This window comes from Periplaneta americana, chromosome 13 (assembly GCF_040183065.1).
Source record: "Periplaneta americana isolate PAMFEO1 chromosome 13, P.americana_PAMFEO1_priV1, whole genome shotgun sequence".
Taxonomy (NCBI): Eukaryota; Metazoa; Arthropoda; class Insecta; order Blattodea; family Blattidae; genus Periplaneta; species Periplaneta americana.
This window is the reverse complement of record NC_091129.1, coordinates 94867186-94893616: the sequence shown is the minus strand read 5'-3', so window position 1 is coordinate 94893616 and position 26431 is coordinate 94867186. Positions and strand designations below refer to the sequence as shown.

The window sequence follows — 26431 nt, the reverse complement described above, 5'->3', positions numbered from 1 at the left end:
ACTAATAAACAAAAACAAAGGAAGCAACAAGTATTCTTTCAAACACTGTTAATGTAGTGACCGGGTCCATTATTCTGTAGCTTACCAGTAATTGAGATTTCATCTGACCGCCTTACGAGGGCTGTGCAGATATAGTTGGAAGACCAGCCAAAAGATGGATGGACCAATTTCAGTAGCTGCTACAGGAATCAATTTCCTAATGCATGAAGGATGATGATGATGGACTGTTAATGTAGTGAGTGTAGATATATATATATATATATATATATATATATATATATATATATATATATATATATATATATATACTTATCAACCCGTGTGCTTTTCAATGTGTACAGACTTAAAGCATGTTCTTTAATATAGGGCTACACCGCTACAACCAAATAATAACACGAAGGCAATTCTAATTGGTTAAATACAAGTGTATTTACATTGAAATGCATTGTCGGTTTATGTGCGTTCTTATATTTTTAATGTGTCCCGAATTTCTGTCCTCCAGAGTTGGAAACCCTATCATACGATCCATTTGTTGGTCTGTTCTCTCTTACGTTACGGAGTACACAGGCTCCTCTATGCAATCCCGTGCCTTGGTACTGTTGACGCCTGAAACATATGTTATCTGCTCTACTACAGTAGAGTTCAAAGACGCACATCGCCATCAGTAGAGTATGGGAAGTTCTCAGCAAGGCATGTTCAGCGCGGCCATTTCTAGCCTTTAAGTGAGGTGCAACAGTGACGTAAAATCGCATTTAGGCACATGCTTGAAAGATATTCTACGTCACTGTTGCACGTCGTTTAAAGGCTAGAAATGCCCGCGCTGGACATGCCTGTATCTCGGCTATGCTCCACTATTTCAAACCTTTGAAATATGTTACTAAACTTTATTTTTCTTGATAAATTGGGACTTTTGAATTGTTTTGAAAGGAAATTATTGCCTACATACGCAGCAGAAATTCATGTAATTATATATAGGCCTATTATCAGAGACGTTTAGACTTAGAGTAAACATTTGAGGTAACATTTTTCACATTTGCACGATTAATTTATTTTATTTTATTTTATTTTATTTTATTTATTTAACTAGCTAGCTAGTGAGTACAAATTAAAATTATAAAACAATAATATTTCTAGCCACTACCGTAAGAGCCAGGCTCGTGTACGATGTGGTCTTAGTCAATAATATAACATAAAATTTACAAGGACAGTTTACTAAATACAGTAAGTAACTTAATTCAAACCAATAAATAACACTCAAGAGCAAAAAAAAGAGAGAAAAACACATTTAATATAAATTGACAATCAGACAGAAGCCAGTGATATTCAATAAAAACATGAATATAGTCGACAGAAATAAAAGGTAAAAAAGTACACACATTTGTTAATATTATATATCATGAATAATTTTATAAATTTCTTTTTTAAAAGCTTCAATTTTCAAATATTTCAAATTTGGAAAATGGTTTGTAATTTTATTATAAAGTTTTGGGCCGAAACTAGCACCATGTTTAAGAGCTGCACGTGTATGACATTTAAGCTCAATTAATGGGAAAGTACCGGTATACTTTTATCTTCGAGTACGATATTCATGTCGATTAGATTTATGTTTTATTTGATTTCTGTGGTAGTAAGTTAGTAAACTATATTTATAAATTTCTTCAATAGTTAATACTTTAAAATCTGTATAAATTAAATTTGTTGGGTAATCCATATATTTGGTTAGACAAATTTTTATTAATTTCCTGTGTAATAAAATGGATTAAGTACAGATGATGCTACTCCACCCCAATTTATTATACCATATTGTATTAATGATTGCACTAAAGCTAAAATTATTATTATTATTATTATTATTATTATTATTATTATTATTATTATTGACTACCTAGTGATAAAATTTCGAAGTATTATGAATGACACAAGAGAAACATTGTACAGATCTTATATCAGGAATGGTCTGTCTTCCACAGACCTATTAACTAAAGGCATTACAGCGAACTTGCATTCATTGTTGTTATTGTTATATCTTTAAATCCCTTCTATTTCTCTCCCGATACTGTCTGTGTATAGGCTATAGCGGACCATGTAGACTTTCAGACAAGAGTGAAAAATATAGAACATTTTCAAGGGCAAATTTGAGCGTTCTTTTCACGAGATTTTCATGTGATTAACTTTGCTGATAAAATTAAATGCAACCACTGTAATGTCTTTTTGTTTAAATTTTAAAAATTTCACATTTAAGCGCTTTATATTTCGATACTTTGAAATATTCTTTTTCATGTTTTTGAGCAGACAAACTAAATTAGTTAACTGTCCTGAAATATTTGTAAATTAAGAAAATAATGTACAAGAAGGAATTTGTATCAGAATATTAATGTCAGAATACAACATATTAATAAAAGTTATGTCATACATTATCGTCAACAGTAAATTCAACTTCACACGTTCAAATATATTCATGCATAAATTGTCTTAACACAAGCTTGCGAAACTTGGACAATGAGCAAAAATTAATAATACCCTATTTGAAAAAAACAATATTATGAAACATTTTCGGATCCCGTTACTGTACAATTAAGAACTGTAAAATGAAGGAGAGACTTGTAAAAATGTTTTTGGAAATCTTGAACTCTTGCCCATAACAAAGCATATTGGTGTCTCGCGCCGTGGCGTCGTGGTCTAAGGACTCGTGTTACGGAATGCGGACTGGTTCGGGTCCTCATGAGGAAAGAAATTTTCTCATGAAATTTCGGCCAGGGTATGGGACCGATGCCCACCCAGCATCGTGAAGCACTTGTAGAGCTACGATAGGTAGCGAAATCCGGTTACGAAAGCCAGCTATAACGGGTGGGGTATCATTGTGTTAACCACACGATACTTCCATTTTGGTTGGATGATCGTCCACCTCTGCTTCGGCATGTGGACGTGAGGCCAGCAGCCGACTGGTCGGTCATGATCCTTCATGGGCTGTTGTGCATCGAATTGGTGTCAATTTGTTGTTATTCTCGGACGTTGTTAATATGAATGAAGAAACAATAAAAGCTGCTGCTGCTGCTACTACTACTACTACTACTACTACTACTACTACTACTACTACTACTACTACTACTACTACTACTACTGCTGCTGCTATTACGTTTAGGCCTACATGGTCTGTGATTCTTTCAGAACCCTGACCTCCATTGGAATATCAGCACATTCTCTTCTTTCCTTACATTAATAATTTCAGCCTACACTTTTTGACCTTCACTCAGTTAAGGCCATCTTCTATGCCTTTTACATGCTACTCCCACACGCTTTTCCTTTCTGGTTTCCTTTAAATATTTTCTTTACTAGTCTCATTTGATCCATTCATTCCACATTGTCCGCCCATTGCAATATTCCCCTTTTCATATCTTGTCACTAAATCACTTTCTTTCGGCCGGTCTATATAATCTGTTCAGTTCACCGTTTCTTCATGTTCTTCATAGTCCCCGTTTCATTACTGGCACATATATTACTAATAATTTCTCTCTCCCATATATTTAGTACACTATTTTTCTTCCCTGATGTGGTCCAGAATGCACATCCATATATCACAATTAGTTTTAATATTCTTCTACATATGTTTACGTAAATATTCTAAGTGTTGCTCTGAACTTTTCAATTCTATTTAAACATAAATTTTTTGCACTAATCCTCACATTATTTCTTCGCTTTTTTAATTTTTATTTCTTATTATGCTACCTAGATATTTAAAGATTCTGACCTTCTTGAACATAAAACTCCCAATCTCTTGATATTCTAGCTAGGGTAAAATGAAGGAGTTCCTCCCAGGCTCTCATCCAAGAAATAAATATTTACGCTAAACAAGAATTATAGAATTTTCTGGAATGAAAATTATCCTTGAACGACATTTTGAATCAATGATATATTACGCAGTTCCAGATGTTTATCCTGTTACAAAACGTTATGTTTCATAAGAATATTTAATACCTGATAGAGGCTATTTTAACGTGAATCGTTTATGTGCTTGACGTTAAAAAATCTGCGAATGAATGAATGAATGAATGAATGAATGAATGAATAATAATTAATTAATGAAAGAAACATTTAAAAAGTACGTGAAAATGCGTTCTTGCAAGAGAAATTGAGGCTGAGAAGTGTCTATGTGAGCTCCAAATCTGTTGGCCACTTGTCTCACTCCAATTTCGCTGTTCCGTCGAAGGAACATTTAGAGATTTTGAAGAGGAAAAAAGTAAATGGACGTAACCTAATAGCTACCACATAGGAATCTGGTCATACTTTCTGGCATTAAGAAAATAATCAGTTGATAAGGGTGGAGCCAGAGTGAATTATAACGGCAGGCAAAATAATTATCTCATGCCTCCATGTTAATTAAACAATCAATGCACTCATTAGAACCAGGTACTCAGCTGCCGAAGCCCCGTTAACCTATTGAACTAACAGTTTATGTATTTCCCCTGTAAAATATTTACATTTTATTAAAAAGAGAAACAACGTATAAAGTGTAGATTTAATGAAAGCAGGTGCAGATCAGTCCCCATTTCAATGTGTTACTGCATCATAAATGAATTAGCACAATGTTAATCACTTTTAATGCAATTTTAAGTTTACATTTTATTGGTGGCACACGTAAGAGTCCTGAGAGGTTTAGCCAAGCAGACAACAAGATTCATGGTGACGAAGAACCAGTGCCCGAAGAAGTAAGAACCCATCGAGGAGTAAACGACAATTTTAGAAAGTTTATTAAGAAACTTTAAAGAAAAATTTTGAAGAAAGTGATTGGATTCGTGACCCATTTATTTTGGGTCTGTTAATATGCTGACATCAAAATCTGCATAGGTGCGGACCGAAGAGAAAACATTATTAATAATTGTTATTAAACATTTTCAACATTTGACGTCACTTGTTGTCATTACTTAGGAACGACAAGTACAGAGTGACGTCATACTATAACAATTATTGGAGGGGAGTATGGAAGTAAACAGAACGATTATTTTAAGCACTTCGTCATTGTTCCTGCAATAACTCCTATGTGCAAAATATAACATTTTTCAGTAGGAAGGAAAAACACATTTATTCATTCTATGGCAGCCGTGCATAGGAGATTGTGAATTCTTACATTTTCGAAAGAAAGAAATGTAATTACATATAGGAGATTTTATTATTTGCTGTATCACTATTTAAGTTATTTAATAGAGCAAAAATCTGAAAATAGAGAAATATGTCACATAGGTATTATTGCAGAAACAATGACGATTTATAAAGTGAAGTAACGTGTAAAATGAACGAACCCATCATGCATGGAAATGTAACAGTCTTGACGATAGGTAGGCTATATGTATAAACTAATTATCACAGCACAACACCAATATAAACATTTCATGCAGTAAGTATAGAGATTCTATTAATCCCGTCACTGTTTTACTATAACAGTATAAATCATTGAAGTTGCAAATGAAATATAGTATCAATCTTGTGGTAATATTTCACTCACCTCGATTGAGTTCAGGCGACGTGTATCAGTTCGTGATGAATCACTGAAAAAAAAATAAACGGAATAGTAAATCATTTGCAGTTTATTAAATAATGCAGGCAGTAATACCACAGTCTAGTATATACAGTCACGAAGCTTGAGATGTGAGGTTGCTAGAAACAATAGACTGTGCAGGTACTATTTCGCATTGTCTGTAATGAGGCAATAGTAGCGATCCTAGTGGTTAGCAACTATCTATGGATGAATTTTTATTACATATTGAGCTTCGTGACTGTATATACTAGACTGTGGTAATACTATAACATTTAGGTAAGTAAAATAATTTGCACTGTTTTAGTGTGTGAGATACTGTATGTCCTTCCTCGATCCAGGAGTGCGTCACACTAATGAAACATAATTAGAGAGACGTCTAAAATTTGTTTCACTTAAATGACGAAAAAAGTCGCAGAATAATGAAAAGAGACAAATGAAAGGAGTATGGCGATGAAGAGGACGAGAATAACAGCAATGTAAGAAGGAAGAAGGAAGAGGAAGAAGAGGCGGAGAGAATGTCCAGTTTCATGAAGTCCAAAGTTAAAATGTCCAAATTGGACGGCGTTCGGACTTCAAAAGGTGCAACGCTTAATTGAATATAATCCACTTTGCAAATAATAATATGGAAAATATCCGACTTACTAAAAATATATTATCAATTTATGTATAGTATTAACTGTGTTCATTAAGTTAATTCAGAATTGTTACAGCCGGGAACTGGAGGACATTTTTCATCTTTATGTTGTTTTGGATCAGATAGTAGGAAATTGCTCTTAATTGGCTAGGGTTATCATTATCGTCCTCGAATTGTTTGTATCCGACCACGAGAATTTCCAACTTGTTGGTTCTGAAGGTGTCTTCTGCTCAGACTGTGTTTAGTATTTGCATTTGCAGGTACTTCGACTTATATTTCGTGGTAGAGGTTGTTTCTATATAGAGGTACAAGTTTATTCTTCTGTGAGCATACTACAGAGCGACAGGAAAGTCTCTCCGCACTGGAGACAGCGGAGTGTATGCGTTCGCAACTGCAATTACGTTGGTAGCATCAGCCGGACGGAGTCATTGCCACACCCTTGAGTGGGGGTTGCTTAACTAACGGTATCAGTAAAATAAAACAAAATAATATTTGTGTATGGTTCCGTCTAATTACATTACAGCGCAAGCATTCCGCTGTCTCCAGTGCGGAGAGACTTCCCTGGCGCACTGTACTATTTCAGTCTTTATGATTTGCTTGAAAATTTGACTACACAAAACAGATTTGACATTACCATATCAACAAAAACAATGTGTTCTTGAGTTCCTCACTTGACTCTGTCACCTCGGAAACATTTCTGTCTGGATTTTATCTCTTTAAACATGGGACCTCATTGTGTTATTTAACACATACCCTTTTCAACGATTGGCCATTTTCGTTTCGGACCATTCAGCCCATTAAACATTTTTACACATTGGGCATTTTTGCCTGTTGGACATTTTAAGTTTGGAAATTTATATTTACTAGACCTTTTATTCGTGGACAAAATTTCCTGGACCAATATATAACTGGACTTTCTAATATAAACAATTTATGTATTTGATATTTTCTTTTGGACCTATTCTTTGGGATGCATTATTAAGGGAATTACATAGTTATATAAATTCTATATTAACATTAATGTTCAAAAAACTTCTATCAATCCATAATTTTATTAAATTCTCATGTTGGAAGATTAAAACCATATATTTTGCATCTCTCTTCTGCCCACATAGGAGGCAGAAACGGAGTTTATTAGTTCGGTCGAGAAGTAAACAATACTACTTCGGTCCCGGATCAGTACTGGTTGTAAATCAACATTTTTCTTCCCATTCTATGCAGGCTTAGGACTGTCATAAGGCAGGGACGGGTAAATTCGTGACTCGAGACAGCAAACTACAAAATTGCCTGCCCCTTCCTTAAGGTATGGTTAAAAATGTTGATTATCATGTACAGTAGTGGCAAAAAAACCGGACCGACCCTTGTAGCTGATTTCAGAGCCTTGTTCACTCCAGAACACGATAGACTGGTAACTAAGACTTTCGTGGTTCGAATCCTGCCTGGGAAAGAAACTTTTTTTTGTTCCTTATTCAAATTTATTCCCAATACTTTTCGATTGCAGCGATATTTTACTACTTAATTAACTTATTATTCCCAGAACATGAATTTTACCAGCAATCGAAAAGTATTGGGAATAAATTTGAATAAGAAAAAAAATGTTTCCTTCACAGGCAGGATTCGAACCACGAAAGTCTTAGTTACCAGTCTATCGTGCTCTGGAATGAACAAGACTCTGAAATCAGTTGGAAGGGTCGATCCGATTTTTTTTTTGCCACTACTGTACATAGTAGTGTAAACTTTAGTCAAAACTTCTTAAACTTCAGAATAGTCAGTGATACTGGGAGCTATGTTTTTGGGAGAAATTTGTAGCACAGTGTTTTTATATATTGGAGTCTGTTTATTGATTTAGATACAAATTCTGCCATTTTGTCTCTAATATATTGTTTTTTCTTTAATTGGTTTGATCTTCCTTTTTATTACTGGACTTCTAATTTGTATGTAAGTATCAATTTGAATTCGTTTTAGAACATATGTTAATTGAAAGATGTTAGGGTGAGCGATGTAGAATAAGCCATTTAACTTTGGATGGAAAGATTCACAACTGTTTGTCGTTCTTTCTGTCGTAGCTACGAATTCGGTCCGTAATTCTGGCGGGAAAATAGCATAAGCTTGATGCACTCAATTATGTTGTAGTTATTTATCGGATGTACTCCTCTAGCACATAATCGGCAAATTTCTTTACTCCTTGATTTTTGGATTGAATGCTCATCGAGTCGTTAGTCTCTTTGATATATAATGTCTCTTTGATATATATATATATATATATATATATATATATATATATATATATATATATATAATACTTGTCTATATCGGACCGACTTAATACTGTACCATTCTGAATTACAGTAGTACTGTTTATTTCAGATATGTATCTGATGGTACCGAATTAGTATGCACTCGGCAGATATACATTTCCATGTTCCCCTCTTGTTCCTTAATTTCCATATAACCAATCTCTACCACACCATGCCAGCTCTCTTGTCTTGGTTAGTTGGTTCTTAGGTATTCCTCCTGCTCCCATATAGTTGTCATATCTCTGCAATTCTTTAATGCTCTTAATTCACTTAAATTTTGACGAAGTTATTGTCTTGATATTATGTTACTCTTTACCTTTATGATTTTACATATTGTAATGTTCATTGTCCCGATTTCCTTCCTAGGCCAAAATGAGATACAAATTGTTTTGAATCTATAAATACCTAGCTTAAAATATCTTCGAGGATATTTGTCAACGAAGTCCTCTTCAATTCGACTGGAATTCTGAATGAAATTTGAGCATCGAGAAGAATGCCGTACACACCGACTAGTTACCAAATGCGGTTAAATCCCTTTTGCTCCAAGAGTTGTCCGTGACGTCACGAGTGGGTTACCTTGCGCCAGGCGACGTCACGCGAGATGTGTGGGCAGACAGGTGTGGTGTCTTCGGGCCCATCTCTCTGGCACGACTCTCCTCCTACCCGAGGAGCTGGCACGGAGGTGACGATTCCGCCTTCATACCATTGTTCTTGGAAATAAAATTACACTACAGGTGACTGTACGGCGTGCGAGGGCGTAGTTCAGCGCTCCGAGATTTCTGAACTAACTTCAAAATTTTACTTATTTATTTGCGTTTATTCGTCTGTGCAAAAGCTCTCTTTATAATCTTCTTTCCCGAATAAAGTAACTTTACATCTACTCGCTCAAGTTTACGAAACTTTTATTGACAAAATCCAAGTTTACTCGTAACAGAAAAAAAAAATCAGCTTTTCACCTTTATCCCTTAAATCCTAGAAACTTGTAAATGACATGAAATTATCACGAAATTTGTCGACAAAATCTTAGTTTCTGAAGCTTATCGACACCGCTGATAATTAAATTTTTACGCACTTTTAATGACAAAATCTTACTTTAGGAAACTTCGGCTGTTGATCTTGTATTGGCGGAGAGTACATTCTTTGCGTCCTCGGACGCAGAGAATATGAAACTCATTGCACTAAGAGGTATTGATATTGTGGTTAGCCTTGGACCTTCGTTATAGAGAAAAATGAAAACGGCTAACATGGAAAGGGGTGTGTTGTTTCATAAGTAGTTACTCCATGTTTGATACTAAAAAGTTAGCCAATTCTGTATTGCAATTTATAAATAAAGTTTGATAAGAAATAAAGTACTTGTTTTCGAAGGGATTGTACGGCAAGGAAATTTATGCGAATATGATGGATGCTTTGAGTCTTGAGGGATTATTGTTCTTCATACACCACACTATAAACTGGGTTACGAAATTTAAAAGAGAAAGAGCGGAGGTAAAATCTGGAAGACCAGATTCTGTGACCACTCCAGAAAATATCGATGCCATGCATCACAAATTATTTTTGAGAATTCGGGCGCAAATGTATATCAGAGCTTTTGACTTTGAACGTGGTTTTCACGTCGTACATTATGATTCGGATATGATAAAATAATTATGTGTCAAATTGATCCCTAAATGCCAGAACGATGATGCGAAATGAGTCATAATTTTCAAGTCCCTCTCCGCCATTCCGAGGAGGATTCTTCTAATGTTTTTAGTTCGTATTTTAACTGTGGACGAAACTTGGATCTATATTTATGATCCAGACACAAAAAACCAATCAGAAGGATGGAATAACTCTGGTTCTCTACGCCCAAAATATTTTCGCGTTCGAAAATACATCAGGAAGGTTTTCGCATCAGTTTTCTGGATAAAGGCGAAATAATTATGACATATTACTGAGAATAAGGGAAAACTGTGATAGGAGCGTGTTATTCTTCATTATTAACAAAGCTTCGGAAAAAGTAGACGTGGTAAAATTTCCGAAGGTGTACTGCTCCTGCAAGACAATGCACGTGCTCAAAAGTACCTGATTACGCTGCAAACATTGATCAAGTTTGTCTTGAACATCGAGTTATATACAATCCTGGAGAGAGCGCTGAATAACAACTCGATTACGAAAAGCGAGTCGTCGTCCGCCATGTTGCTGGATGTGTAAACACACGATACGATTGTATACCTTGTGGACGTACCGTATTTGCTCGCGTAATTTGCGCACTTTTTAATTAACTTTGGTCACTGAAAAATTGGGGTGCGTAAAATATGCGGATTTTTCAAATAAGAGGTCCTGTTATGAGTTTATCTCAATTAGTATATGTATAGGTAAGTATTTACGGTAGGGCTAATTTTCTATACTGGTAACTTGTCTCTACCAAGGACAAGCATTGTTAAAGTAGCGGGACTTTGGGGTTTCTTTCTGAAGAAGGTACTTCAGTTGCTGGTGAATGACCTACGATGGACTGTAGGGAAGGAAAATCCCTACTACACTGAAAAAAATATGTACGTAATCCCTACTAACTTACACTGAAAAAAATAGGAACGTAAAATGTGTGCGCAAAATACACGGAGCAAAAGTAAAGTTCAAAATAATCCCTTAAAAATTAGGGTGCGAAAAATACGCGGGGGCGCAAATTACGCGAGCAAATACGGTAATATAAATCCATTTATTGTCTTAATAACTTTTTACAATGTCATGTGTGAAATAAACTTAGAAAATTTATTTAGCAGTTTTATTTAGCCCTAACGACATTTATACCCTGAAAAATAATTGAATAGAAGATTTATGGTTGTAGCACTGACTGGTCTATCGACTAAAATCTGGGGGGAGATTAGAACAGTTTATTTGGGTCATGGTATTATTCATATAAGAAAGGAAAAGTGTAATCAAATGTGATATCTATTAAGGGCGAATGAACTAGTTTTATCTAATGTAAATTACGTATTTAATAATATTTAGGAACTTTAATGATATTTTAAACTACACACTAAAACTGGAGGTTCCGGGTTCCCTTTGGCTTCAGGCTTGAGCCACTTTTGAAGAGTGGATTTTTTTTTTCTTTTTAGTAAAGCAATTCTGGAAAATGTTACCAAAAAGGGTATAGATGGCGTCAGCGTTTTTGGCGTATGTCCTAGAGTATAGTGTCCAGTTTGTAATCATGTTGCTAGTGCAGCTGAGAATAGTACCACTTCCTATACACGTCACATCAGCCATTTGTCAAACACAGTTGTCAGATTGACTGCGGCAAAGGTAAAACACTCGTACTTAACTTTCCTGTTACTTATTTCACACGCCAAAAACGGTGAAGCGGACTTTTTGTATCTCGTATTTACATTAAAATATGGAATACGATGTAATTCACTTTTTGGAAGTCTGCAGTTGTTTCTTTTATTATTACGCCCATATTGGGCGCAATGTGTAGGTCTATCTAGACTGATTTATATTACCACATAGTATACAATCGTATTCACATGTTTACACATCCACGAACATGTCGGACCACTGCAGACAACGCCTCGCATTCCGAATACATGGCAAGCCATCCAGCTTAGTTATACACATCGATGGTCTTGAATTGTTTGACCGTCCTTCACATTCGCCAAATTTAGACCCCTCAGACTGTCAGCTATTTACCAAACTGAAAGACCTTGAAAGGAAAGAAGTTTTCATGAAATAGAGCAGTAGTAAGTACTGTGGAAGAGAGGTTTGCAGACCAAGACAATTTTTTAAGAATTATGATTACTTTATGAACATTTTACTAACTGTATAGAGTTAGAAAGTGATTATGTTGAATAAATAAAATTTTGTTTTGAGATACAGCAACTTTTTCTATATTATGCTAAGAACTTACCAAAAAGTGTGAAAAATCGATCGAGAGATCATAACAAACATGAGCTTAAGAGGAGCAGATCCTATGACGCAAATTAAATTTTTATAAACAATTTAATAAAGAAATGTGTTTAATTCTTATTTCATTATTGTGAAAAGTATATGCAGTAGTTTTTAGTATTATTCTTGCGTGTCGTGATGGAAATAATGATTGGTAACTTCCGTTGGTTTTTCTGCGTATAATTTGCATTTTCACCTATAGCAATATAGTAAGTACTTGTATTTCTGAGGTTAGTGTCAGACCGACTCATACAAAGTAGAATTAGCCAATGTAGGATAATTCTTCTTGTTAACGCTATTCCCTATTACTCAGATTCAGGTGTCGAAGCCAACTCTAGGGATCGTACGGTTACTCATTCTATGAGACTTTCACCGTTAGATCTCATAATACGGCTTCTGGGAAGATGATTAGGCTGATTGTGTATGGTGATGATGTGGGATCATATGACGTTGTAAAAAAAAATACTAACAACTACTAATTCGAATTTCATATATTTTGAAAATATAACAACAAAATGGCGAAAAGTAGAGACTTTGATTCAATGCTTATACAGAGTGATTCACGCGGATTTACCGTCACTTACGGAGCTTATTTCCGAAGACATTCTGAGCAAAAAAAAAAAAAATCATATTAACATTTGCCTTAATCTCAATATTTTCAGAGTTACACTAATTTGAAGTTGTTTGCAAAATACAATTTTTTCTCAGTTTTAAAGGTAAAAGAATATTACAAATAGAGATGAACTATTCAGAAGTATCAGTTCTTTAATTGGCTAGTGTTCTGAAGCTAAAAATGTGTTGTTAGTTGCTTTGTACAGATTTTGTTTTTCAATTTTTAACTAAAAATGATATCATTCTTACGCACTTATCATAAAAATTGTTACAAGTCATACGACTTTAGGAATTTGATTCTTTAAGTTTAATTATGCATTCTAATGTAGAGTCTTGAAGAATTTACAAGAGTGGTGTGATTTGTAACAATTGTTGTGATAAATGCGTAAGAAAATGCAATTTTGTAGTTAAAAATCTAAAAAAAAAAAAAAAAAAAAATCTGTACGTAGCAACTATGGAATTTACAACACATTTTTAGCTCCAGAATACTAGCTAATTAAAGAAATGATACCCATGATTAGTTCATTCTTTATCTGTAATCTTCTTTTACCCTTAAAATTAAAGAATAATGGTATTTTACAAACAATTTCAAATTAGCCTACTGTAACTCTGAAAATATTGAGATTAGGTCAAATGTTTATATGACATTTTTTGCTCAGAATGTCTTTGGAAATAAGCTCCATAAGGGAAGGTAAGTTCTCATGAATCACCCTGTATAAGGTGAATTAAAAAGTATGGAAAACTGCTTGTAGTTTTCCTATTTTTAATTTTTATGCAGAAACACTTTCGACCTACAAAAGCTATAATAGTTGAGAAAATGAATATTTTGATCATGTGTACAAAACTGTTTTTTTTCTTTTATTTATACAGTGTGTGCTAAGGGGTCTTATTTCTAATGGCACCACATACTGACTTTTCGTTTTTGGATTTTTCAGCTATCATATCTTTCATATCTTACGAAATAAAAAAAACATCATCCCTACTTCTTCGTTTTAACTCTTTTCAATTGGTTTAGGTTATGACGCTTTATCAACTGCTATAGTTATTCAGCGTCTGAATGAAATGAAGATGATTATATCAGCGAAATGAGACCAGGATCCAGCGCCGAAAGTTACCCAGCATTTGCTCTTAATGGGTTGAGGGAATACCCCGGAAAAACCTCGACTAGGTCACTTGTCCCAACCAGAATTGCAACCCAGGCCCGCTTGTTTCATGGTCAGACATGCTAACCGTTACTCCACAGCAGTGGATCGTTTTAACTCTTCCTGGTCGGTTCTAGTGGAACCTCCACTTCAAGTGGCCTAACAAGAGAAAATTCCAAGGGATTGAGATCAAGGGTCTTGATAGATGTAGCTACCAGAAGAAACTACTCAATCGCTGTACGTTTGGGAACGAAAATCGAAAATGAGCTGCCTACTTATGAGTGATGCTTTATTGGTGTCACTTATGCGATTCAAACCTGTCTCAGGAAAGATGACTTAACAACTGTATAAGTGGAGGTTATTTCCTTTACAGCTACTAGACTGTACTAAGTTGGTTCTCAAATCTGTTGGTAAGTTTCCAGTCATTTTCGAGGGATCACTCGAGTTGGTCCCCATAGTGTTGAAGGGTCAGTACATGTGGAGTGGTTCCCAAGTAAACAACTTTTTTCTTTGTATTTTTCACAGACAAAGGACTGTCTACTGCTACTGCATCCCTCTGCAGCCTAAATTTAAATTTAGAAGCCAGAATTTCAAACTACTGAAGCTGCATTTATTAAAGGACCCTCTTTCTGTAACGAATTTGGCATGCTTTATATTGATATCACTGAAACATAGTGCCATATTTCCGTTGGCTTGAGTTCGTAAACAATGTGTGTGTCTGCTTTTCTTCAAGTTTCTTCAGAGTATGATAGGTATGGGTCGTTCTAAAAAGTGTTTCAACGTCACCAACATGTCCAACTAAGAAACTAATTTAAAAGTGTGTGATGTACGCGTGTGAGTGTTTTAGATGAAACTAATTTATTAGGCATTAGTGTTTATAATTTGACGATCATTATTGTACGTAACGTAGAAATATCTCATGTGACAGTTCTCGACAGTGTTGGCAACTTGGGGGTTTTCCCCCAAATTTGGGGGGAAACACTTTTCCAGGTGGAGGTTTGGGGAGATAAAAATGTTATGGGGATTTTCAAAGGAAAGATACATTTTAGAGGGTTTTTAGAGGTGTTTTTCTATAGTACGCCATTACGATGTATTTTTAAAATTAATTATAGTGGAACTACTGTGTTGTGTAATTGAGCAATGAATAATGATCATGAATCCTCTCTTCGGTCGATATCGCATCTTGCAAGCATGTTTTCTCACTTGCTGTCTTTATTATTCGTATTATTACAATAAATATTTTTGTACTACCACGTATAAATATCAACTCTGTAACATAAGTCGATATAAAATATTAATTTACCTTTCAACAATGGATTTGTCTCCCAGAGTTTTGAATATTTTTGAAAATATTTTCCTTTTTTCCTTGAATGCCATATTTGAACACAGTGTGCAAAATCCAAATTTTCAAGAAATCGTTTTCCAGTGCAAGGACATAATTATTGTACATACTGTGAGTATTCTATTCTATGCATGTCAGTGTGCACGATGTGTGAATATTTTTTCTATTCAATTGTGTATGTATAACCACATTTGCTAATATTTGTGTTGCGTTTCTTCAAGTACAGATTAAAAAAAAATTAGGGACTTTCTCTGAATTTTAGGGAGATTTTTAATATGATATAGGGAAATGTCTTGTTCCTTGGTTGGTAACACTGGTTCTCGATATAACTATATAGTTTTGACCTGAACCAATACTACCTACTCGCTAAAGCGCAAAAATAAAAGAAATAATATGCATCTATGATCAGGAACCAAATCAGGTAATGTTGAATTTAAGGACAAAATTTTACGGGAACCAGCATGATTTTCGTAATTTCGGCTTCGGAACCAACTCGATAACTCCGAGCTACTTTATCAGTGAGGAATAAAAAAAACTATTACCGGTACTTTGCATTTACTAGCCAGTGCTATTGTATGTATTTACTGAATTATGCAGAATAACTGGTTCCAACCAATCATAAGGATACTTATTAATGGCACCGGGAATCGAACTCAGGACCCTTGGCTTGGTACGCTGAGTGCTCTTACCATCTGAGCTATGCCGGAATACGATCCACAGTGCCAGCCGAACACTTCTCCATTTGTATCGTCAATGGCCTACTGCCTGCATTTTAGACATATGTCACATATGAAGGAGCGCATATTTTAATGACTTTATGACCATTTCGACAACAGTTTTAGATCACTGTTAACACTGATATTATATTCTTATTAGAATCACGTAGATACTTATTAATGGAGAAAAATTCATTTCGGCAAAAGGAATCGAATCAAGGGTCCTCAGCTTGGCGCGCTGAGTGCTCTTACCATCTGAGCTATACCGGGAAAGTCATTGATTACACATTTTTCAAAAGAGGACGGCGAGGTTAGAGTCATGAAGAGTATATCATTGTCTTAGCTGTAGCCCTTATTATTACACAGGAACTCTGTGTTACCCTACCTGTAAGCGCCATAGCGGAAAAACGACGCATCTGCCAGCTGTTGTCACGTACGAAAACATTTCCTCTTTACCTCCTCTATTATCTCTGGGCCGTTGTAAACGAACTAATTTAGCTAATATCCTGTAAAAATATACAAGGTAATTATGTAGTAATCATTGGCCAAGCCATCTTCCAACAACAAATGGCACGTATGTTACCAAATATGTGCATATATTTTAATTACATTTTCAACGTTTTCTTATGATCAACTTATTATCAGCCTCTCTACACTCTAAAGGGAAAGTACTGGAAGATGGCAGCATGGTCGATGCTTACTGTATAATTACCATACATAAATATATTTCCCCATGTGAAATACCGTGAGAGTCTTAAATATTTTCTAATTTTGCCTATCTCTAACTTATACCAGGATTTTTGGCGCGAAAGACTGATCATTCAGAGATTAGTAGTAGTATCATTGCCAACGGGTGGTCTCTGTGTGCCACCATCTGTTTCACGCACGATGCCGTAGATTCGTAGTAAATTCGAACAGTTTTCAAGAGGTAGCCATATTAGTAAAGTGTCAGGCGCGTAGTAGGTTGGTATGTCAGGGTCGTGTGATGCAAGTGAAAATCTCCGTCTTGACCGCGGCATGATAACAGAGGAAGCTGTGGGACTCAACCCACACTCCCTCGTTTAAATAGTAATAGCAGTGGACAGTGACGTAACTAATGATGTGCCAGCCCTCTCTCGCAGGGGAATTTAACTTTCAAATCTATACATTTATTACATCTATTTAAGTTTATTTTCTGAGCCGCTCTTGCATTAACAAAACAAAATATCACTACTAAAATATGACGCACATGAAATATAATTTAGTAAACACTGACAGGGGAATCCCCATAATTGCGTGAAACGTTTACGCTGTTCGTGATTGTTACTGCGAGCATGGTTGGGATTGTAAGGATGTTCGTGATTTTAAATAAAGTTTTGATATTTCTTTTCATTTCTGTCTTTATACTCTAAAGGTATTACTAATAAAAACTCTTCTACGGCACTATATACGCCGTGTATAACAATAAAATTGTTACAAAGCTTCGTCTTAGTTTCGTCATTATTTTATTATGAAAGGTAACAGAATAACTTAGATTCTTTATTTCATTCGATAGTACGTACGCATGTATTTATTCGCACTACAATGGGTATATACCCGGTGGCAGTGGTAACTAATTACACTCAATAATGACAATAATAAACACAAAATAAAAAATACAATTAATAATAATACTAATAATTAATACTAACAATAATTTATAATAATAATAATAATAATAATAATAATAATAATAATAATAATAATAATAATAATAATAATAATTATAATAATTACAGGGAACATCCTAAATTAAATGAAGCACGATCACTTAAAATAACATTTAAAGTAAATCTAATTTGTATCTTAAACCTAAGTTCGAACTAAAACCCACGAGTATGATATGTTCATATCTGCACAAGTACCTTTCAACACTACACTCATTTCGCTGTCAACTCATTCACTGCACTGGAACTACAACACATTTCACTGATTCTATCCTGATTTCACTAACACTTCAAAAACATTTCACTGTTCAAATACTTTGCACTGCCACTACAAACTATAAAGCTTCACTGACAGGAACACGTTTCACTTACACAACACACTTCACTGACACAACACACTTCAGTGACACAACATAATTCTTCACTGATACAACACTTCAATAACAAAATATCAATTACACCCTTTAAATGTGCGCTAGTGGCCGCGCTAAGTGTCGATTGTACAACTAGGCATGAACGATTACTACGGTACAGCTACAGCAATATTATTATAATTATTCTGTGCTCTTTGATTTGTTGTTCTGTGGTTACAAGGCAACCGTTATCATAAAATGGCAATCGATACGAACAGCTGTTAGAGATGTGGCCATTTTTTCTCTGTATACAACGTTTAAACAGGGGATTTCGTGTGTATAACTACAGCAAAGTAATTCCCATGTATAATTCCCTATACATCCATCGCTTATGCATGGTTTATTAGTAACATTTTCTATTCCAACTCTTCATAAGTATCGTATAAAATATGGCATAAAAGTACAGGGACATCATTTTATTTTTACTAACATTTTTAATATTAACCTGTCTATACCTTTAGAGAACCGGAAACACCGCTTGCTCCCCCCTCCAAGACTGGAGTTCGATGATACTGGCGTAAAACACAAATCACTCTACTAGGTATAGGAAGGAAGAGAAGTAGTTAATCCATTTACGTAAACTAGGAAATTTGGCGATTTTCAGTTTGATAATTTGCATTAGGTTTTTCTTTAACCAAAGTACAGTACTGTATTAAGAATAAGTGTTTTTACTCACGAAGTGAGTTATCCATGCGAACGTATTCATTATGCGGTGTATATTATACTGTCTACAGCACATTAGCGTACAATATAGAGAAAGAAGTTAAATTGAAAAATAATCATAATATGAATATTTAAACACAATTTTGAAAGTGGTGGCCGTTCATTTTGATACAGGCTTCAGTTCTTTTGTGCATATTATAGCACTATAGACTATTGCATCTAATTCCAATTGCCAGTTTCGTCCTTCGTACTAGTAACTCATGTTGAAATAATTCTGTACCTACTCTACGTACTGTAAATTCAATCTTCACTTCTGCCCGACCCGAAAATATAAAATTACTCAGACATGCTATCTACTGTCCGTCCAAGTGGTTATGCCGCAGGATTGTAGAAAGGGAGGAAATCACGTGACAGTTAATTACTTAACGAGGCCCTTTTATTTAAGTTAAATTAAACAGCTGTATAATATTACGTAAACGTCCAATTCCTAAGAGAAATTAATGTTTTCAGAAAAGAGCTAAGACAGCCCAGCTTTTACAGAGGGACGAGCAGAAGCAGGTGGGGGAAATCGGGATGCGACGTAGGCAAACGGACAGTACCTGTGCGAAAATATGATTCAATATTGAAAGCTCTTTCGTCACTGGAAAACGTGAACATATTTCTGGAACGTACTATACTCAGTAACTCAGTACTGCTTACTATCTGCGATCTTGGTTCTGTGTGGAGTTGGAACTTCATTAGTAGACGGGGTGGGAGTGAAGTACATTCAAAAACTCAGGTACAATAAAAATTGAAGTAAAAATAAAATGATGTCCCTGTATAAACGGTTTATTATTGAGACCGTAAGTATTTAAATTTAACAAGGCTGAGCCTTCTCGTTAATTACTTCATAATTGCTTCCTCATTCCATGAGGCCTAGTCTCAAGACAACAATGCAATTGATAGTCGAAACGATTCACACATCGATATGGCTCGAATGAATTGTTTGAAATTGTAATGAAGAATAAAATAACATGTCCTTATAAGGAATTGGAACCGTTTGGATATTAAAACCACAATTAAGTATACTTTAGAATTAGACTATGTTAAATGAACTATTTCTGTCTTTATACCATCGCATTTATTAATCATACCCATTTATGAACGAATACATACATACATACATACATACATACATACATACATACATACATACATACATACATACATACATACATACATACATACATACATACATACATACATACATACATACATACACACATACATACATGTTCTGACCATGGACAGGTCTTTCCCTGCAAACCTAGCATTCTCCAATATTTCCTATTTTCTGCCTTCCTCTTAGTCTTCGCATATAATCCACATATAATGTCACCTATCATCTGATATCTTCTTCTGCCCCGAACTCTTCTCCTGTTCACCATTCCTTCCAGTGCATCCTTCAGTAGGCCTCAGCCAGTGACCCAACCAATTCCTTTTTTTCTCTTTCTGATTAGTTTCAGCACCATTCTTTCTTCGCCTACTCTTAGCAACACAACTTAATTTCCTATTATATCTGTCCACTTCACACGCTCCATTCTTCTCCATATCCACACTTCAAATACTTCTATACATTTCTCTTCATTTCGTCGTAATGTTCATGTTTCTGCTCCATACAAAGCCGCACTCCACACAAAGTACTTCACTACTATCTTCCTTAGTTCTTTTTCCAGAGCATTGCAGAAGATGCTCCTCTTTCTATTAAAAGCTTCCTTGGCCATTGTTATCCTCCTTTTGACTTCTTGACTGCAGCTCATGTTACTGCTTACAGTACATCCCAAGTATCTGAAGCTGTCCACTTGCTCTACTGCCTCATTTAGAATTCGCAAGTTTACTTTCTTTACTCTTCTTCCTATGCCCATGCTCTTCGTCTTGTTGGCAATTATTTTCATTCCATATTGCTCACAGCTGTCATTTAGCTTCAGTAGCATAGCCCTTAGCATAATCTCCTCTTCTGCTAACGCCATATTATCAGCAAATCTTACACACTTTATTCTTCTTCCTCCTACTATCACTCCTTCCATGTTCTGAAAACAATTCTTCACCAAATCCTCCAAGTAGATGTTGAACAGGGTAGGTGATAAAGGGCATCTTGTCGTACTCCTCTCCCTATTTTATTTCCGTCAAACATTTCTTCTCCTATCCTGACTTTTGATTCGTTGTTTCATATAGGCTATAGGTTACTGAACAGCCTCCTGTCTTTTCTTCAGGATGTTCATCAGTTTGTTCCAATCCATTCTGTTAAACGCCTTTCAAAGTTCACAAATACTATATATACTTCTTTATTCTTCTCTAGGTATCTTTCGCCGATTGTTCGTAGTAGTCTAATTGAATCCTTTGTACCCTTTCCTTTCCTGAAGTCAAACTGCTCTTCTTCCAACTGACCTGCCATCTTAGAATATAAATGTCGATTCAGTATTCACAGGAGAATCTTCGCCGAGTGCGATATAAGGCTGATCTGATACGTGAACGAATAATAATATTTTTATTAGATTTAAATTAAGTTGAATATAATTGTCTTAAGCTTTTACATTTTACTATACATATTCCCATCTGAGCGGCACAGCGCGGGTCTTATAGCTTGCGTGACTTAGTGCGCATAGATGACGTCACAGTATTAATAGAAAGTGTGACCAGATTTCTCGATTGTGAAGCGCAGGGATGCAGAACTGGCAAGAGAGGGATGGAAGCATGGGGAAAGCATTGGTTCCCCGTCCACAGTCCACCGGCGTTGAATGACGCCTCTGTGAACCGTATACAAATCCCCTCCCCTACCAAGTCAATGACGCGGGGGTGGAAGGAAAGGATAAATGACGTATTCCGGCTTGTGACGTACGCCACAATTGGCGCCCAGTTCTGCAAGCCTGTCAAGCGAATGAAAGTTTTACTTTAAAACTGAAGTTTCTTGTAATGGAAAACACATAATGAGGAACCGGTAGAAATCAAAGCCAGCGATTTTCTTTGTGATTTTTATATTACGTAGAATAAACTGCAAATTAAATGGTACAGTTTATATCAAAGAAGAAATTATTTCTTAAGACGATTTCGCTCATGTACCAATTCACCAACGGAGTGCAAGGATTCGTCATATTTTAACCACTCAGAGCCATCTATCCCTACAATGTTGTCGATTTTATGTTGTTACTTTTGTCTCGTTGCTGTTGATGCTGCTTCTTAGGCTAGATTACGTAAGTATTACTAGAATGCAATGGTAATTTAAAATGTGTTCATACAAATCAATAAGGAATTCCACAGCTTATTGGAAATCTCTTGTCTAAAGCAATCCAAGACGTAACACTCACAACGAACAAACAATCATGCTATTGACGAGATCTGAACCAAGACCGCGCTCTCTATAAACGTTAACCGTTGCATATACTTCAGTAGAGGCAAACAGATACGAATCTTATTTACGAGAAGAGGCAAGGATCAGGCCTGCTGGCCTTACCATATAAGGAGCACAAGAATTATTCAACACGACACGACATTCTGGGAACAGTTACCTTCGCACACTTAAAAGTTATAAAGCGATGTAAGTATTAGAGGACTTTCTCCAGTAATTTCCATTCGAAGGCGTAAATAACAGTTCCACAGGTACTGTGCCAAGAAGAGGCCCTGGGAGACAAAACTAGGAACATCAATAAATGTGTTAGGTTCTCCGACTGGGACTTGTTTCACAGCGGTTATAATTCTTGTAAATTTTAAATTTTGTTTGTGCAACTGAGTTTGTAAAATTAAACTCTACATAAGAAGTCAAATCCTCACAAATGAAATTTTGCTTACTTTAAAAGTGTTCTGTTTCACAATGGAATGATTTTGCAAATGTATACATTTTATTTATGAAGCTATCACATTTCTACAGTTGTCCTTAGAACCTCATATCTGAGGTCAGCAATTTTCTAGCTGTTCTTTTATATTTAATGCATACTACATTCGGAAATATAGTTCATTTTGCTCAGTCAGGTTAGATTTTCTTGCTACTGCATTTTCTAAAAAGATGGTATTTTAGTAATTAATTATGTCTTATACTATAGTTATGAAAATATACTGAATTCAAACCAGATTTACATTTGCATAAATGATAAAATATGTATACAGAATGAAACACGAACACCATTATTGTGAAAGAAAGGACTTTTCAAGGACTTCCGTGAGTGTTTAGGGTGTGGAACATCCCTCTTGAGGTACGAGCAATAGTCTGCAGGCATGCTCACATCCCAGCGACTTTGGTACCTCTCTTCCTTCACTCGAATGTCTCTATGAAAGCGCCCGCTTTGCTCCTCTCTGTATTCCCCACAGTTTCCAGGAAAGTAATCTAAATACGAGCTGATGAAGTGCATCTTTATGGACTTAGTACACCGAGAGCTGATAGCTAAACAGAAGTTCCTCAACAGCATGTTCGTACTCTGGCTTCCTATGGTTGCCCAGAAAGTTCTCAATAATAGACTTCAATGCGAGCCAGGAATTCTCTTTGTCCTCTTTATTATTATTGAATTTAGCATCATTCATAAGCTCCCTGATTTGGGGACCATAAAAAATACCTGCTATTAGTTTTTCTTACTCACACGTGAAAACTTCTGACTTAGGAAAGCAAGAGCTCTACTTTCTTTGTTTGACTGTCTTGACAAAATTTTTCATTAGGCCAAATTTGATGTGCAGTGGCGGAGGTAGAATTCTTTGAGGATCCACGAGAGCTTCTGACAGAACGTTGTGTGAACCTGGTTTCAGACTAGGTCTTAGTTCTCAGATGCTTTGAACATAGTGCAGCAGACATGAGATGCGAAAGACTTGTCATGATCACCAATTTTAACACCAAAGTAGGCATGACACATTTTCCTCACAATATGAGTGATTTTAAACTTTCGATCTGGCATGGTCACTTTACCACAAATTCAGAAAAATCGGCCTGGGTGATTCTTTCACTTTATATTCATTTTGAAAGAACGTTCCTTTAATCAGTCTTATCACTGAGAAAGCTCAAGCCAGACTACATGGAGCTGCAAGAAAAAAGGTAGTTTTTACCCCCTCTCCATCTCCAAGTTGCCACTATACAGAGTTGCAAGCTATGGCCAGTACCTCAAATGTGATTTTCAAAGTCTAAAACACGAATTAAATTTCTTGAAAAGACCCTTTCTTCCACATTAGCTGTATCTATCTACTTAGTCTTTTTTTTCCTCGCTTTCCGAAAGAACATTTTGATTTAGATTTTTTCTATACTTTTCTTAGACATTCGTCTATGAATCTTTAAAATTACACCGCGATTGATTGACTATAATAGGAGCTACGACATGATAATATTTAAAGTTGCGACAAATAGCGTCCTCGTCTACAGTTATTGATCTCCAGCAAAAGCTACGGTTGCTTTCTTCCTCTCCCTTCTGCACGACAGTGCATATTCCGATACACTCCTTACCCGATACCCATTTCAGCGAGCGCTGACGACCACTGCACTGGAAGAAATGGTGAACTATAGGCATCCAACAAGGAAAACTCAGTGCGCAGAAACCAGCGGGCGTGACTGTCTCGCGCAGATGACGTATGCTCCCGTTCCCAGCATGCTCTCACTCCTACTGCAGGGGGGTAAGAGGGGTATAGCATGCGCGCCGCGAGGAGTTCGAGCTGAGTTTTGCTTGTAGGATACCTATAGAAAAGAGTTTTGGGTAGAGGTAGATATTAGATGATAGACAACATTATAAAATATATTGATCCTTATCGTGACGAATAGGAAGGTAGAAAAGAGAAAAGATCGGAGAATGCTGGATTTGCAGTGAACGACCCACCCTTGGGCAGAAAACTATAAAAGTATAAAGTTACTTTATTAAAATTAAATTATCCATTAATTTCCATATGCTTATTACAACTAATGTTTTTGGCATGAGTAATAACATGGCTATTGGGTTGCTTATGTGAGTGATGTTTGTCATAATCAGCATCCTCAGTGATGAAGGTCATCATTCCTTTCTCTCGTCATTTCGTGAGTAACCAACAATAATTAATACGTGGTTCGACAGCCAATGAAGGGCCAAGATCGACCAGCCGACTGCTGGTCTCACGTCCACATGCCTTAGGAAAGACGAGCGAACATTCATCCAGTGCAGGGGTAACGCGTGGTCAGCACTCTGTCCCCCCCCCCCAGTCGTATTAGCTAGTTCTCAAAACCGAATTTCGCTTCCCAGCGTAGCTTCCCAAATTCATCTCGAAGCTTGGTGTACATTGGCCGAAATCCCAGAAAAAAAATATATCCCCATAAAGACTAGAAGCATAACATCTTAGACCACGCATGGATTTGAATTAACAGTAAAATGGATTTTATGAATACATAAAAGACTACGATGCAACATCTATTCTAGTCATTATTGAGCAGCTTTTGCTTTTGTTTATCAATTCTAAAACAGCTGACTTCTGCAGGAACTCAAGCGAATGATTTGTATACAAGACTTATTTTTACTTTCAAATCTTGTTGCTCTTGATTTCAACGAGAGCAGCTTGTTCATAAATAACTCTATAGCCTTGCGAACCGTTGCTAACTGTGCGGTCAGGTCAACTGAGAGGGAATGTGACTGTACAGGTTTTTTGTTAACGTATTGATACGCCACTACATTAGTTTCGAATGTCGCTAGGTTTCCACTCGTCTTTATGTTGGCATAAATATAGGACCCAGATTTTTAGCTAAACGTTCGTTTTATGAATTTTTGTTTATCTAAAATAGATCATTACAGATTTACAGGTAATGTTTAGGAACAATATTTTATTTTTGTTTCTCATCAAACCATTGTCGGGTCCTGACAGATTATTAGATACGTTCCAGTACCAATCTGCCATTCCCAACTCAAATACAAATAATATAAAACACAATTTTACTAGTAATTTGGATTTCTTCTTATTTTTACCTACTAAGAAAGTAGTAGTTTAACACTGACATTTTGAATTATTCTTTCTTCCTTATGCCAATACCAATGATATCACACTTTACATAATGTTCTGCTCCTATCCTTATTCTTATTCTATAAAACAAATATAATTCTGTACATTAATGTAATACACTCACTATTGAACACATATACTATTCCTATTTTTAAATAGGCCTACGTTATTCTATTTTATCATTCCCTTTATTTTCCCCCACTTCTTACAGATTACTAGTTTGTATACTTATTCCTTCTTTACTAATAGCTTTTGTAGAGTGAAGGATTCTCTATCCATCCCACTCAGCCTTCGCCTTGCTCTTTTATTGTCTTTTCCTACCTAATTTTTACTATGAAAAGAAATTTTCCGTCCATACCTGTGGAGTAACGGTTAACTCGTCTGGCCGCGAAACCAGGTGGCCCGGGTTCGATTTCCGATCGGGGAAAAATACCTGGTTGAGGTTTTTTCCGGGGTTTTCCCTCAACCCAATATGAGCAAATGCTGGGTAACTATCGGTGCTGGACCCCG

The 26431-nt window shown here is 35.8% G+C and overlaps 1 protein-coding gene across 1 annotated transcript in view; it reads right to left on the bottom strand.

The window, feature by feature from the left end:
• LOC138712121 (uncharacterized) overlaps positions 1-26431 on the bottom strand; it is a 138102-nt gene that overhangs the window by 84589 nt on the left and 27082 nt on the right. Inside the window, exon 2 of the mRNA XM_069843543.1 lies at positions 5501-5543. The gene's annotated coding sequence lies outside the window, so the exon portion shown is untranslated. The remainder of the gene's footprint in view (positions 1-5500; positions 5544-26431) is intronic.